A 15,142-nucleotide genomic window follows, 5' to 3' on the forward strand; every position below is an offset into this window, starting at 1 on the left:
ATGAACCCTGTATTTTAGGGTTGGACTAGATGACCCCAGGTCCCTTTCAACTTTCCCAATTTGTGGCTGATGAGTTGAAATCCAGCCCAGATTGCTCTTTGTTTTTAAAGGTGAGAGGTGAATGTGTGTGTTTCTGGTAGTACAAATCTTGCTGCGAAATCTTGCTGTGAACCCTATATTTTGGAGGGTTGGACTAGATGACCCCAGGGTCCCTTTCAACTCTCCCAATTTGTGGCTGTGTGGAAGACCATGTGTCTGCAAGCATTGGAGGGTAATTCTTAAATTCTGGTGTGGTAATGGAGTTGAAATTCAGCCTAGCTTTGCTTTTTAGTTTTAAAAGGTGAGAGGTAAAAGCCATGATGTTTTGAAGCACAACTGGTAATATCAAGCATTTGAGTGATTACAGTATTTATCATTTTGTCTACTATTTATTTTAATCAAACTTAAAAGTCAATTCAAAGTTTAAGCACATACAAATGAATAATCAAGTACAATTAGCCTTGGCCATTCCTGTAAATTAAGGCGCAGAAAATAATAATATTAATAATAATAATAATTTTTTTTGTCTGCAAATGGTAAGGCTGAAATGGCTGAGAATGTTAAAAAAAAATAAAAAATAATCCTATGAATTCTAACTCTGGCCATTTTTACTCATAAATAAGAGAGCGGTTGATTGTTCCGCGAATGGCCAGAGGGATATTACCCCTTTCCTGTACATAAAGGAAGCAGTCTCAGTTTGCTTGGGCTGAAATTGCTGGCTTTGGTGAATACTTAAATTGCTGAGTTTCTCTTTTTGGTTTAAAATCAAACCCTGTTTTCAAAATCTACTCCTTACCCTTCCCTTCCCTTATTCAAATGGTAATTTAGCCAAAGGATGCAACATTTTCAATAGTATAAAAGGTTTGCTGAGACATGAACTCTGCACATGCACAGAGGCTAGATCAGCTAAAGAAGAGAGAGAGAGGAAGGGGGGAACTGTAAGGGGGGAGAGGAGGTTTCTTCCAAATGTAAAAGAAAACTCGGAACCATTGAGAAACCATTGAGGGAAATCACCCTTAATCTGTCTTTGCTCCAGGGGCTATTTAAGACAAAAGGCTAAAAAAAAAAAAACAAAAAAAACAAAAAAAAAAAACAAAAAAAAAACATAAACAAAAACAAAAACAAAAACTAGCCCATCAAAAGTCAAGAGCTTTCCAGGTTCCAAATCTTAACATGCCAAATTCTTTTCACAGGTAAATATCAGAGCATTCCCCCCCTCCATGGGAATTTTATGAACAGCATTTCCTGACAGGCTTCTCACATGAAATAATTTTCCCTTTTAACAGGATATGTGAACCCCGATAACAAAGTGTTTGTCCCCTTTTCCTCCCACAGCAACTTTCTTTCTGTTCTGTGAAACAAGTCTGAATCCCTGCTACAGTTTGACTTCCATCTCTTTGTGGCTTTGACCCTTTTTTTTAAAGTTACAAATAATCTGTTTCATTTATTTAATCTGTCTCTCCATGATGTCTATGAAGTTAATCAAAGCACAATCAAGCATTGTTTGTGGAATGGTACTTGTTTACCTTTGGCCTGAGCATCTCTTATTAATTCTGTCATTTTGGCTAGTGCAAGGTACTTGCACAACTTTAAATTGCCATTCATTTTTTCCTTGGTATTAAGTCATTTTCCAGTATTGTCCTATTAACATTCTAGCCGATGTTGTCACATCAAGAAACACTCTTTATTTTCATTGTTACTTCAGATTTCTTAAAATTGTGTGTCTTAGCATTTATTTATTTTTCGTTCCTCATAAGTCATTGTGTGTGTTTCATTATTATTTCAACCTTGTATTTTTTTTTACAGTTCTCTTTCCCTCCAAAGTGAAGGAAAGCAAACAAACTTGGCAGATAATAACAGTAGTTATAGGAAAATGTGATAATAATATTGGAATGAATGAAACGCTTAATTCGCTAAGATTTTATTATTTGCAACTTCCAACAGAAACCGAATGATATCCTTTTCGCCTTTTGCCCCCTCCCTTTTCTAACTGTCTTTAAGCCCCAAACCCTGCCCCTTACAGGATATCACTTCTACAGATGTGCAATGAGGAAAAGCAGCAACAACCCCTCATGGCTAAGGGGAGGAGTTGAATTGCAAGGACATTTTCTCACTTTTGGACCTTAAGACTGTGCTCCAGGATTCAAAAGATACATGCATAAAAGATCACAATTGTGTCAAGATATGTAACTGATATTTAATTAGTTTGTTTTGTATTATGTGTTATTATGTAAGAATGTTGAAATGTGTCTGACAGTGTGATTTCCACAAAGGGGGGCAATTTTTGTGTGTAATTGTTTTTATGTTTAATGTCTTATTGCTTACACACCAATGGAGAATTCTCATGCATTTTATACTTTCTAATAGCTCACACTATGGTGTAGTCCAATGTTTAGATCAACTTATAACCACATTTAATTGTTCCACCTGGCACCCTGCCAACTTTCCCTATCCATTTTAAAATGTGTTAAACCTCGTTTTGCCAAGGACAAGCTTCTGGATCCATAAAACACCAGGTACATGAAGGTGCATATGCTTTGGTTTAGCAGGAATGATCCCTTATACAGTTAAATTGACTTATTTGGACAACTGCCCTTGTTAAGTATGGTTTTCTTTTAACAGATTGGTTTGAAGAGTTGAGAACCATGGGGCAAGATAAATTCGAATTGGACTCAGTTTGAATTGGGCACGTGTATCCAGGCTGCAATTAGCCTTTTGGTCCTTTAAGTGCAAGTGAGCAACCCCCATGCGTGCAAAACCACAGCCTATAATAGAATCCCATAGGAAGGCCAAGGCCAAGGCATCTCCCTCACGAGATGCCCAACCTGTGCCAGCTATGGTGAATGCCAGGCAACATGGTTAAATGAAAGCCCCGAGGGGATTCAACAGACAGGATGTGTTGCTGTAGCACTATGTCAGTGTGAGACCACAGAAGAGCTAGCTTGACACCTGAGAAATACACAAAAATGGCGGAGGACAAAACACCAACTGCATTTTTCAGTCAATTAGACCTTCCTGCTAGGTGTAAAGCATAAAACACTATTGAGAATGCCACAAGTAATTTAGCAACAAAATACAAGAGGTGTTCTTTATATAATACCCTATATGCAGCTACCTGCACTGCTATACTTGCAAATGACCGTAAGAGGCATGGCTTGCAAGTCCCTTTCAGGTTTGCATAAAGCCACACATCCCATTCACCGAGATTTAGGGTGCGGAGAAAAGATTTGCAAGTTCTTACAGAACTTTAATGCAAATCTATCTCCGAATGGGGGACTGATACGGAATGGAAGGGGGGGGGGCTCCTTTCCCCCTTCCTTCTAAGAACATCCGAGGCCCCGCTTATTCCTATGGCCCCGCTTTAGCCAAGGACCTCCTGTTACAATGTATCCATTCTGTTTCTGCTTTTGCCCTATAGTACAGAATGGGTTTGAAATCATTGAAATCTTTAGAAATTGATATAAAATCAACCGTAACTCCGATTTCTTCGCTCTCAGTGTCATTCAACTCAGTTCCCCGTGGACTCCATGATGCTATCCCTACTTCCATAATCCCCGAAGCGGCAGGTCACGTACGCAGGAACTTCTTAATTTGCCAAACCTTCCCTCTAGGCAATATTAGGTGGCAGACGATGCATATCTCTGACCCATTGTCTTGCCACCACCGGTACTCAATAAATGTGTATCTATGTATATTTCCCGCTCTGCATATCCCCCCCTCCCTCATCCGAAAATGCTAATTAATGTAATCCCACCTTTTCATAATGTATTCATGACGTGTAAAGTATATTCATGATGTAACTTGTGAAACCCAACCTTCCCATAATGTATTCGTGACGTTTCATGCACTGTATTCTGGGATATGGAGGGAAATTTCAAAAGTTCATGTCACCCCTTTCTCTGGGTTCAATCTCGCCTTGAACCTGTTGCGCAATAAACTTGGATCTTCTGCAGTTTGCTCCTGCGTCCGGCTGAGCTCATTTTCTTCCGCAGGGACCCACGGACTTAGTCCGATGAGCTGGGTGGCAGAGTAACCCCGCACCCAGATTTTTCCGTAACATGGGAGACGTCGGGAGAGGAGCTTGTGGAATTAAATCGAGGGCCACCACTGCACAATTCTCTTTGATTTAAACATGGACCTCCTTTGCTTCTCTCCTCTGCCCCCCAGTTAACAAAATGCATGCATGCACAAGGAAGCTTCCTATGTGTTTTGGTGTCAAACCCCCACTTTTGCCTGTAAAAAAAAGTTCTCCAGGACCTATGGTTATTCTATAGGGTGGCAATGAATTCCTGACGTTGATGACACGCTAAAATGGGTGTCGGCGGGAAGACGGAATCCTGACTTGGAATTCAATCCGCAAGGTAGCTTTATTTCCTTATTTGTTTTCTCCATTATCCGCCGCGATTAAAACCCATTCGGAGCCAGGCCGGCTGGTCTCAGCCCCGTCCGCGCGCTCGGCCTCGCCCAGGGGTCTCTCGCGAGCGCGCAACCGGGCGAACGGCAGCGGCGACGTCCTCGCCCTTTTGTGCGGCAAACGGAAAGCCATGCCTCTTGGTACGAGGGGGAGGAGAGGGCGGCTGCCTACCTAGCGAGGGCAGCGGGTGCTTTATTCTGTGTCACGTTTAATAAAACCAACTTCGTTTGTTAGACTTTGGAGTCCTAACGAAAGACTTTATTTATATGTACACGCATCACGGTGTTTGCCCCGGTATCCCCTCCGCCATTAATGCCTTGAGTCGTGCTCGTCCGTTGCCAATAGCAACGAAGACTCCCCCCCCCCGCCACCTCACTCTCCCTGCCTCCGGTTAACATGGCGGCGTCCGGGCGCTGAAGCCGGCGCGCCGCTCCACCTGCCACTTTCTCTCTCTCTATGGTTACCGTGGAGGTCTGTGGGCGGGGAGTCCCGTGACGGGCCGCTCGGTGCGCGGTGACGGCGGCAGGCAGGCGAGGCGGACGGTGGAAGCGGCTGTGAGGAGGGGATGGCGGAGGAGCCTCCACGGTAAGGAAAGCTCGGGGGGCAAGAAGGCCTGAGGGCGGGGGGTGGCAGCTATGGGGCGGCGGCAGGGGCAGCTAGGGGGCTGCAGCTGGAATGTGGAGGGAGGGGAGGGAAGTGGGAAGGGCGGCCGTCTTGTAGGGGTAAGGGCAGCCGGGAGGGAGGGAGGCGGGCGGCTCGAGCGGGGTATCGGGAGCTTGGGAAGGGAGGCGGGAGCCTTCGCTGGAGGGCGGGGTGGGGGAGGCGGAGGAATGCGGGAGGTCGGCGGGGCTGCAACCGAGGCGGGGGTGGGGGGCTGTCGTTGGCAGCTGGGAAAGGGGAGGCGGCGGGAGGGAGGGCGAAGGGGACTCTGCGCAAAGGTGAGCGCGGAGGGGAAGGGAGGAAATGGGGCTCCGGATCGGGCAGGGGGCGCGTCTGTCGGGGGGGGGGCGCACACGAACCCGCCTTTTCAAGGGGGAAAATGGATGGGGAGGGGAAGGTTGGGCTGCAGGGGAAGGAAGGAGAGCAGCTGAAAAGTGGGAGGTTCCGAAGGCAAGGCGTGCGTGGAGAAATGGGGCGATGGGTGCCAAGGGGGGAGAAGGAGGAGGAGGGGACGCAGTGGCAAGCGAAGGCCCCTCCTGCCTCCCTCCCAAGCAGGGGGTGTTGTTGTTGTTTGCACCTGTGCAATGGAAGCCCTTGTTTAGGGAGGCAGCCCCAGCCGGTGGTGGTGTTGGGGAAGGCTGCTGTGGCCCAGGGAGAAGGGCGAGGCTGCAAGGGGGACCCCTCCGGGTCGACCTCGGGCAGTGGGTGGAGTATGCAGGGGAAAGGGCTCGGGAGGTGGTTGGCGAAAGGGCGCGCGTGTGCCTGAGCCTGTGCGCGTGTGCGCCGCTGCTTTGCTGGCTGCTGCTGCTGCTGCTGCAGCAAGGGTGTAGGTGGAGAAGCCTCTGATCCAAGGCTTGTCTAGGACTGCTGCTTGTGCTGCTGACAGGAGGCAGGGGTTTGGGCCTAAGAGGCCACAAGGCAGAAGGAGAAACGGCGGCAGCGGCGGCGGCAGCAGCAGAAGGTAGTCGCGAGAAGAAGCAGGAAGCCCTGAACGCACAAAGCACTGACGCCCTTTCCCAGCAGGTATAGCCAGTGTCCTCAGAAGGGTGAGAGTTGGATTATTTGCTCTAAGATAAAATGTCTGGTGTCAAGAGAAAGTGTGTATGTACTGTGGAGGAGTGATGTCAATTACAGAAGCAGAGATGGGCAGCTTGTCTTTCACCAAGCATGAAGATCAAGGGGAAAAGTTGTTTCAGGGATTTTGACTGTAATCAGCACCACTGTTGTATTTCCATTTTTAACACTGGATGTTGATTCTGAAAAGCCCTGCTTTCCTTTCTAAAGGACGTGTATGTAATTCTTTTCCTATTTCATTGTGATTATATTTCAGTTTTCTGTATATGATTCTACTGTCTTTAATCATCTGGCTATCAAATTTAAATGATTTTATTTTAGTGATTGCCATTTGATAAACACTAAAGTAGTTTGAAATCTGTTTCCATTTATTACGTTGAACAAATGTGTGTGTGTGTTTGCTAACTGTATAAATACAGTTTTATTTAATGCAGCATGAGATTTTAATGTTGGGTGTTTTGATTTTTTCAAGACTATTTTAAAAGATTTAAAAGACAAACTTTAATTCAGCATTTTCAGTGCAACATTTCAAAATGTAGCTTAAACTGGTATGTAAAATCATTCATTTTTAGTAACTGCATATGCGCATGAAGAAATATGTTTTCACAGGCAAATAGCAATTATGGCTGAGTTTTAATTGTATATCATAGCCTGCCTTTTGGAACTATAAAATTGCTCAAACATAAGTTAAAAGAGCATTTCCCACAATTGACGCAGATTCTTAGTCATTTTCAACAGAGGTTTTTTTTTTAAAAAAACCACGATTGTAGCCTTAAGTTTAAAATGGGATTAAAAAATAAGGGGAAATACAATCAGCAATCATATGGGGGTGCGTCCTATTGAACCCAGTGAAGTTACCGTACTTCTGAGTAGACTTGTGTAGGATTGCACTGTAAGGCATGCTTGGCATTCTTAGAAGTTACACAATATATGCAGTCATGCTTTAAGCATAAATACTTTCTTGATCTCTGGAGTTCCACCTAGTTCTTATCAATACATTTATTCTGTTTAGTGTCGTATTTTAGATAAGCTGATTTTTCAGACTCCATTACTGTTGACATGGGTTTAAATATTTAGATTGTCTCAGTGATTTATCCCAAGAGCTCTTAGCAAGTAAGATTTCCCAATAGATGGCAGCTGGATTCATTTTAGTTTGTGATAATCATCACATGTAAATTGGCTTGTTGAGCTTTGGAGTTTCTGTAGATGTAGCAAGTGAAATTAACAGGCCATGGTTATTTACATATGATTTGGGGAAGCAGCAGGTTTTGGGGGGGGGGAGAGCTAATTTGTACTTGGAGCTCTGCTTGCAATAGCTTTAAAATGTAGAAACATGGCTGGAATTACATGAAAGTCTGCAGGCTCCCATGCTCCCAGTAGTTTATAGATGTAGAAAGTGATTTCCTTATCTGTGCTATGGATTATGATAGAAGTAAGGTTTGTAAACAGTGCTGTCACTGTGTGTAGAGCTGCTGCTAGTTAGTTTTTCCAGTGTTTGCAGATGTCATAGAGGGCAGGGAGAGGCTTGCACATATATTACCTTGATAGTTACAGTATACTATCATGCTGGTTCTTGTTTTAATTGGGTGAGATGGTCAAATTTTCATTGCACAAGTGTATAATTTCTGCAACAGTTTCTGGGTATCCTGATTTATGGATGTGTTCATATTTTCTGTGTGCACTCCTTCAGTTTCATGTGATGATTCTTCTAGTGAGCTCATCCATGGCAACAGTTTCATTTTGACATATTAATTTTGTGAGGGAATAAATTCAATATGTGCGGTGGTATTTATTTGTTTTATTAAAACAGTAATATCTTGTCTACCAAGGGTGGCTTACAGCATATATAACATTACAGTTCCATAAAACAATATCAAAAAGAAACAGGATCAGCCGTCAAAAATTCATATACATTATCATGTTTCAGTTCTAAGAAATATGTCCAAGGACTGATATGGATAAACATTCTAGATTGGATCAAAATTAATAAAGGCTTTTGTAAAATAACTGTCATGAGAAGACAATTTTGCAAGAAGAATTTAAGAATTTAATTTTTGAATACTGTAAACACTGTAATATGCTGTGTAAGCATTGGACACAGATTAAAGGTTCAGGGCAGCTCATATATTATTTGCTGGTTTTGCCCAAGCTGTTTGTGGTAAAGTTGATCAGATAATTCTTTTCAGATGAAAGGCAATGGCAAATAGAGGTTTTCATTTATCTTCACCTATAGCTTTCATGGCTCACTGGTGTTCATTTATGTATCTTTCCCCATCAAAACTTGTTCCCTGCTACTTTTATTTCCTTCTGTGTTGATTAATGTATGACAAGCCAAGCTTGTGCAAGTTTTTCCTCTGTCACGGCCATACAACGCCTTTGTGCAGTATGAATTTTGGTGCAACCCCATCCAGGATAGCCAACTGACTAATTTATTGGACACAGGAACCCCCCCACCCACAGTGTCTCTATCTTGCCAGGGTTCAAGCTGATCTTGTTCTTCCTCAATTCATCCAGGCATCGGTCCAGGGACTGCACAGCATCTCCTGATTCAGATGTTATGGAGAAATAGGGCTGAGTGTCATCAGAATACTGATGGGCCCTTGCCCCAGATCTCCTGGGGTCTCATCTAGATATTAAATAGCATTGGAAATAGTACCTTGTGGCAACCCATAACACAGCTGCCGGGGGCTACAAAGCACTCTGCTAATCCAGCTCTCTGGACTTGGCCCTGGAGGTAGGATTGGAATCACTGTAACACAGTGCCCCCAATTCCTGTTCCCCAGAGCAGGTCCAGGGGGATACCATGGTCAGTGTCATCAAAAGCCGAGGACAGATCACGAGGCAAGGTCAAACTTCCCTTGCTCTGCTCTTTGCAAAGGTTATCCATCAGGGAACCCATGGGCAGGCCTGAACCCAGATTGGAATGGTTCTAAATAACCTGTGTCATGCCCCACCACCATCCTCATCACCACCTTGTCCCCAAAAGGTGTGTTTTTCATTGGTAGTTCTAGTCTAAGAAATCTAGGAGTGCTGCACCACTGTTTTCTTTCAAGGCAGGAACCCTCATGCAATGCAGTGTTTTTCATGCTCTGGACCCAACCAGTCAGACCACCTCTGCTAGATTTAATGAGCCAGGAGGGACAGGGGTCAAGAGGGCATGTGATTGGATATATTGCCGCCAGTACCTTGCCCACATCAGCTGATTGCATAAGCTGAAACTGATTGCACTCAATTCTGGGACTGGGTACTTCAACTATTTAAACAGAATAAGGGACCAGAGAGGAAAAAGGAGAATGAAAGTTTGTGTGTATGAAGAAGTAGATTGTTGCCAACCAGGAGCCCTTGAGATGTTTTTGGTGGGGCTAATAGTCCAGAACATAGGGAGGGCATCAAGTTAGCAAAGGCTGACATGGAGGAATAAATGACAAACCCTCTTCAGTGTGTCAGGACCCAAACACTTGTCTCTGTGTTAGAATTGCTGTGGCTGATAGCTATATTATTATTTCTGTTTTAAAATTCCATTTTGTTGATATGGTAAGTGTCTATGAGTTGATAACATTGTTTCATTTACCTGCACTGCCTAGAGCTCATTTTCCATTAGACACGCCTAAAGTACTCAATCTGGCTTCAAGCAGAAGTATTTTCCAGCATAACATTCTTTTCAGCGTAATATCATTGCTATGTGTTTTTCCAGTCATTATCTCATGAAGCAACTGTACTGATTTTAGGCAGTTCTGTGTTAATTGTGTAGACCTGATGTGAGGGACCGGATCTGGGGTGGGGGTGGGGGCACTTACCTGTCAGATCACTGTGAAAAGGGAGCGAATTTTATGTACATTTCTGATTCTTTCCTTTCTTCCTTTGGTCTCCCAAGATGGAACTCAAGATGAGCTGTAAAGGAAGTTGCCTTTACTTATGTTAGTTAACAGTCACATTATTTTTAAAGGCAGTGCCAAACATGATACAGTGGTACCTCAGGTTACATACGCTTCAGGTTACAGACTCCGCTAACCCAGAAATACTACCTCGGGTTAAGTACTTTGCTTCAGGACGAGAACAAAAACCGTGCTCCGGCAGCGCGGCAGCAGCAGGAGGCCCCATTAGCTAAAGTGGTGCTTCAGGTTAAGAACAGTTTCAGGTTAAGAACGGACCTCCACAACGAATTAAGTACTTAACCTGAGGTACCACTGTAATTGCTTTTATCATTATCATGTTGCTGTTGTTTTTTATAATGTGCTTTCCCCCTCAGATTGGCATTATCTCTGAAGACAATGTGTCCATAGCCTTGTGAATATGTGTGTCCTTTCTGATGCTTGTGCAAATGACCAGTTGCCGTTTCCCAGCACACGTGTGTTCAGTGGGATAGATGATATGCATGCAACTTGCACACTTTCATAAATGGAACTGGCTTCTATGTGGGAAGTTTGTGCAGTTTGAGGCAGCTAAGTCCATCTCCTTTCTAACCTCATGTGGATGTCATGATAGACCAAAAGAGAAGGGCGTGGCAGAAAGAGAAATGGGGGGTGCCCTGCCCACTTTTGGCTCTGGCCACACCCACCGCTGTCCCTACCTCCACCAAACCCCAGCATGCAATCCCTGACTACTTTGAGGGAATGCAGCCCTTGAGAGAAAAAGGATTTCCTACCCCTGCTATAAAGGAGCAATGCCTTTTACATGATGCAAGTAAATTTTGAAATATCTTCTGCATTTGTACTCTCATGACTTACGAAATATTGCTTGCTGCACAGCTGAGTTCATGCTTGCTGTCTAACTGTTGATGCTAAAATATACAGTATTATGTTTATGGAGATTTGCTCAGAGCTGGCAGTGTGCTTTATTAAAAGAGGATTGTGCAGGATGTTACTGCTAATAGGCAAGGTTGCTGACAGTTAGGGAGTACAGTTTCTCTTCCATATATTCCTAATCTATGAACTAGAAAGGATGGTTGGTACCATCTGGAAGAATTAAATGAAATGACCTTTTTTGATAGTCCATGACCCTAATAACATTATTATCCACAGTGGCCATCAGTGTGAGTAGCTTCCACCAACCCTGCTCTCCCTTAATTGTGTTTTCTAAAAAGACAATAATATACAATTTGTTTCATACTTTAAGAGAGCTCAAACTGACTGGAAAGATCAATAATTATTGAAATAATTGGTGGTGGTAGTGGTGGTGTGAGTTACTGAAAAGATACAGAATTCTGTAAATTATGCTTAGATCTCTCTCCCTCCCTCTCATTTGTCCTCATTTAGCATGCTGATACTGATCAGTGATCAATCATATCTCTATTGAGGTAACATTTTTGGTGTAAAACAATATTCTCCTCTTCCTCTAGCAGCACAGTTCCTTCCAAATCCACGTGTCTTTAAATCGAGTGGTTAATACCAACTAGGTACTATTTTCTTTCCTTTTTTGTGATAGCCTGTGCTCCTATTGTCCATGCTGGCAATCTGTAGCCTCCACTGAACCCCTCCCCCCTTAATTGTATATATAAAAAAGGGGATGAAAACATGTAGTACACAGATTTAAATGCAAGGTGACGAAACTAGGCAAACTGCGATTAGGCACAGCTCAAAGTGATTTCAAAATTATTTTGCGATCTAGAAGTGAATATTCGTCACTGGTTTCTGCAATTCAGTATTTCTAAGACTGTTTAGGGTTTAGTAAAAATCCTGATCATGTGAAAAAATTGGTGTGTTTTTTCAATTTCTTTCAGAAATTATGATGGTTGTAAAACACAGAATTTATTCATGCTGAACAAGCTTAGTTTGGGAGCAGTGGAAGAAACTCATGCTTTCATAAGCAAAGAATTTGTCACTGATGACATGTCATGAAGTTTCTTCTTTTGTTTACATGGCTATTTAAAGTTGGGCCAATCACTGAAATTGCTCCTCTTGAGAATGCAGCATTAATGTTAGTTGGACTTGTACCAGCTTGCTGTTTTAAACACAAGTCTGTTGTGCTATGCCCTTTGCAATGAATGCTTGCGGAGAAATTAAAAATAACTTTGAGACTGAAAGTACTAGAAGATACATTCAGGCGACTTAAAAACAAATTTATGCAATGAAAATCATCCTGATTTGGTGATGAGAGAGCGCTAAAGCCAATTTTAGAGAGCTTTCTCTCCAGATAACTTCTTTCATATTTAGACACAGGTTATCAGTGTTCTCTTTATTTCTGATGCAAGTCTTCACATGCTCGTGCAAAGGTAGACAGAAATGCACCACCCACAAGAATGAGGTATCAGGAGGCTCAGGATAACAGGAGTATAAAAACTTCAGGGAAATATCCCATGGTGGTTTCTTCTCTGCCCCTAACCCCCCCCCCCAATGTGGCCACACATTGCTGACTAACATAGACTGGAAAAAACAGAAAACGGAGTGGGAGGATGATGGAATGGGGCAACTGGAAAAGGAAGCCTGAGGAAGAGGCACATAGAGATAAAAAGGGAAGAGAGAACTGTCTCATTATCTTGATATATTCTAGTTCACATGATGAATCTGTTTTAAGTGTCCCTAGGGACCGAAGTGAGAATCGCTGATAGGGATCCATGAATCTGAGCATGCTCAGTGGGCACAGAATGCTACCTTGGTTGAGGGTAGGGGTGGGGAGGGGAGATGAAATGAGCGGAGCCCTGCTGGTAGTAATATCAAAAGACATGTGCTTTTAGGAATGGTTCATGCATTTAAACGAAAGCTTGAATTCTTGGTATATAGAATCTCCTTAGATGGTACACTCTTGGAGGATATATATTATGCAAGCATAATGATTCTGGAAAAAACTGGAGACCCCCCGTTCATAAACTGAGTACTGTCTAAGGCATGTCATGTTGAAAATCTCTTCCCTCAAAGTTGTCTCAGTCATTATTGTTACATATTCTGTCTATGGGGTTTGTCTGGCAATATAGCTCCAGCATTTATCGTAAAATATTTATATGCTTTCTGTCATGTAAAACATGCAAGTGGTGTACAATACAGTCAAGCACATGTATACAATATACTAAAAACAGCAACACAACGCAAGCAGTAGTGAGTCTTAAAATTATAGTGGCTGGCATTATGAACCATCAGATGCTGATGCAAAAAAGAACATTTTCAGCACGTGCCTATGGTTCAACAAAGTCAAGGCATACTTTATTTCAGGGGGAAGCTATTACATGGTAAGGCTGCCATCACAGAAGAGGTCCTCTTCTTGGCTTTTGCCAGCTGTTGCCAGATGCAGTTGGTTACACCAGGAGGGTCTCTGATGATGACCACAGTAGCTGGACTGGTCAGTATTGCAGAAGGCATTCACATGAATAGCCCAGCCCAAAGTTGTTTAGGCTTTGTAGGTTAATACCTGGTCTGGTAGCAAATCAGCAGCCAGTGCAGTTCTATCATTCTGCATTCTCTACAGCTTCCAGACCATACATCAAGGTGTCTAGGAATAGCCATTGCTGATGTACTGGCCAAAGCTGTTTAAAGAAACTCCTTGCTCCAGCTGTTGGGGTTCCAATAGCAGTAAATGGCTCTAAGATGGGTAGCTAACTACTGATGCTCATTCTCCCTTCCAAGAGCAGTGCTAGAAACTGGGATAGAAAAGCTATTCACCACATGGTTGCTGCCTATGTAAATTGTGTGGCCAATGTGTGTGCCTATAGAGGAAAGTTTTTGCAAGCAATCATTGATTCAATTCCTCAGTACTTTAGAGTTTACTAAAGATTCCTTAGCATGATGGTTAAAATGACTCTTACACCCTGCATACAATTTACACCCTTGGTACATAGGTTAGTTTTAGGGTCTATCAAAGTTACCACTTTTATTGCCTTTTGTGTGTGTGCTATGAATGAAGCTCTTATGACCAAAAAGGCGATAAAAGTGATAACTTTGATATTGAATGCTTAAAGCTCCAGTGATGTAATGGCGGGCTGTGTGTGTCGGTGTTCGGGAGACTTGTGAAACTACATCGTAGCTTCTCCCAGTTATTAATAATTAAAGCAATACAAGAAGTTCACTTTACAAACTAGGTTGGTGTGCCTTGACACAGTGGGTGGCAAGGAAGCAGAAGCCAAAATGTATGGCATTGCATAAATTGGAGGGCAGCTACGTGTATACTGGAAGGTCTGCCACTACATGAACACTGGAAAAAGCGGTGAATCAAGTTTTGCAGGCTGCAAGATGAATTGGTATGAGGCAGCTGACAAGTCTAATGGCTCAAGTCCCTCAGTATAAGACTCTTGCTGAAATAATAGATATCCACATGCCTCAAAACATTATTTTGGATGTCTGCTATTGTTTGTGTGAAAAATTCTCTTTAAGTACGTAGCAATCTGCTGCACCCAACACTTTCCTTACTCCTGCATATTGCAGCTCAGGTTATCTTGAAGGAACCAGTAAAAGTTTTTAGAACACATATTCTGGTGTTTTGGAGCCTGGTGAAATAAACAATATTCTCAGATATCATTTATGCTAAATAGTGGAGGTAAGGCTGTCTGGTTCTAGCATGAAGTCAGACCTGCACTCCTGCCTACTTCTCTGTGGCATTGCTGCTTGCTACTCTGCTTAGAAGTAATTTTGGCATTAAGGTAGGGGTGTGTGTGTGTGTGTGTGTGTGTGTGTACCTACCTACCTACGTGTATTCATATGTGTCTATTTTGTGTGTGTATTAAATATAACACATCAGCTTCTGTATCCCTTCCTGTATCTTAATGTTGTACTGGAATGCAGTTGGGGATTGCCCTAGCTTTGTGTTGTATTTCCAATAATTCCTCCTAAAGGATAATAATAATAATAATAAAATAATTTATTATTTATACCCCGCCCATCTGGCTGAGTTTCCCCAACCACTCTGGGCAGCTCCCAATCGATTGTTAAAAACAATACAGCATTAAATATTAAAAATTTCCCTAAACAGGGCTGCCTTCAGATGTCTTTTAAAGATAAGATAGCTGCTTATTTCCTTGACACCTGATGG

The 15,142-nt window shown here is 42.8% G+C and overlaps 1 protein-coding gene across 2 annotated transcripts in view; it reads left to right on the forward strand.

Annotated features, from left to right (window-relative positions):
• The first annotated feature begins 4,924 nt into the window (after positions 1-4,924).
• The window catches only part of SHOC2 (SHOC2 leucine rich repeat scaffold protein), a 56,612-nt gene continuing 46,394 nt past the window's right edge, over positions 4,925-15,142 (forward strand). Inside the window, exon 1 of one of the 2 annotated variants that reach the window (XM_081189418.1) lies at positions 4,925-5,038. The gene's annotated coding sequence lies outside the window, so the exon portion shown is untranslated. Of the gene's footprint in view, positions 5,039-5,866; positions 6,137-15,142 lie in introns of those variants that run through there. The other variant, XM_081189419.1, reaches the window with a different exon arrangement.

The sequence above is a fragment of the Podarcis bocagei genome (genome assembly GCF_964188305.1).
Source record: "Podarcis bocagei genome assembly, chromosome: 4".
In the NCBI taxonomy this organism is placed as follows: Eukaryota; Metazoa; Chordata; class Lepidosauria; order Squamata; family Lacertidae; genus Podarcis; species Podarcis bocagei.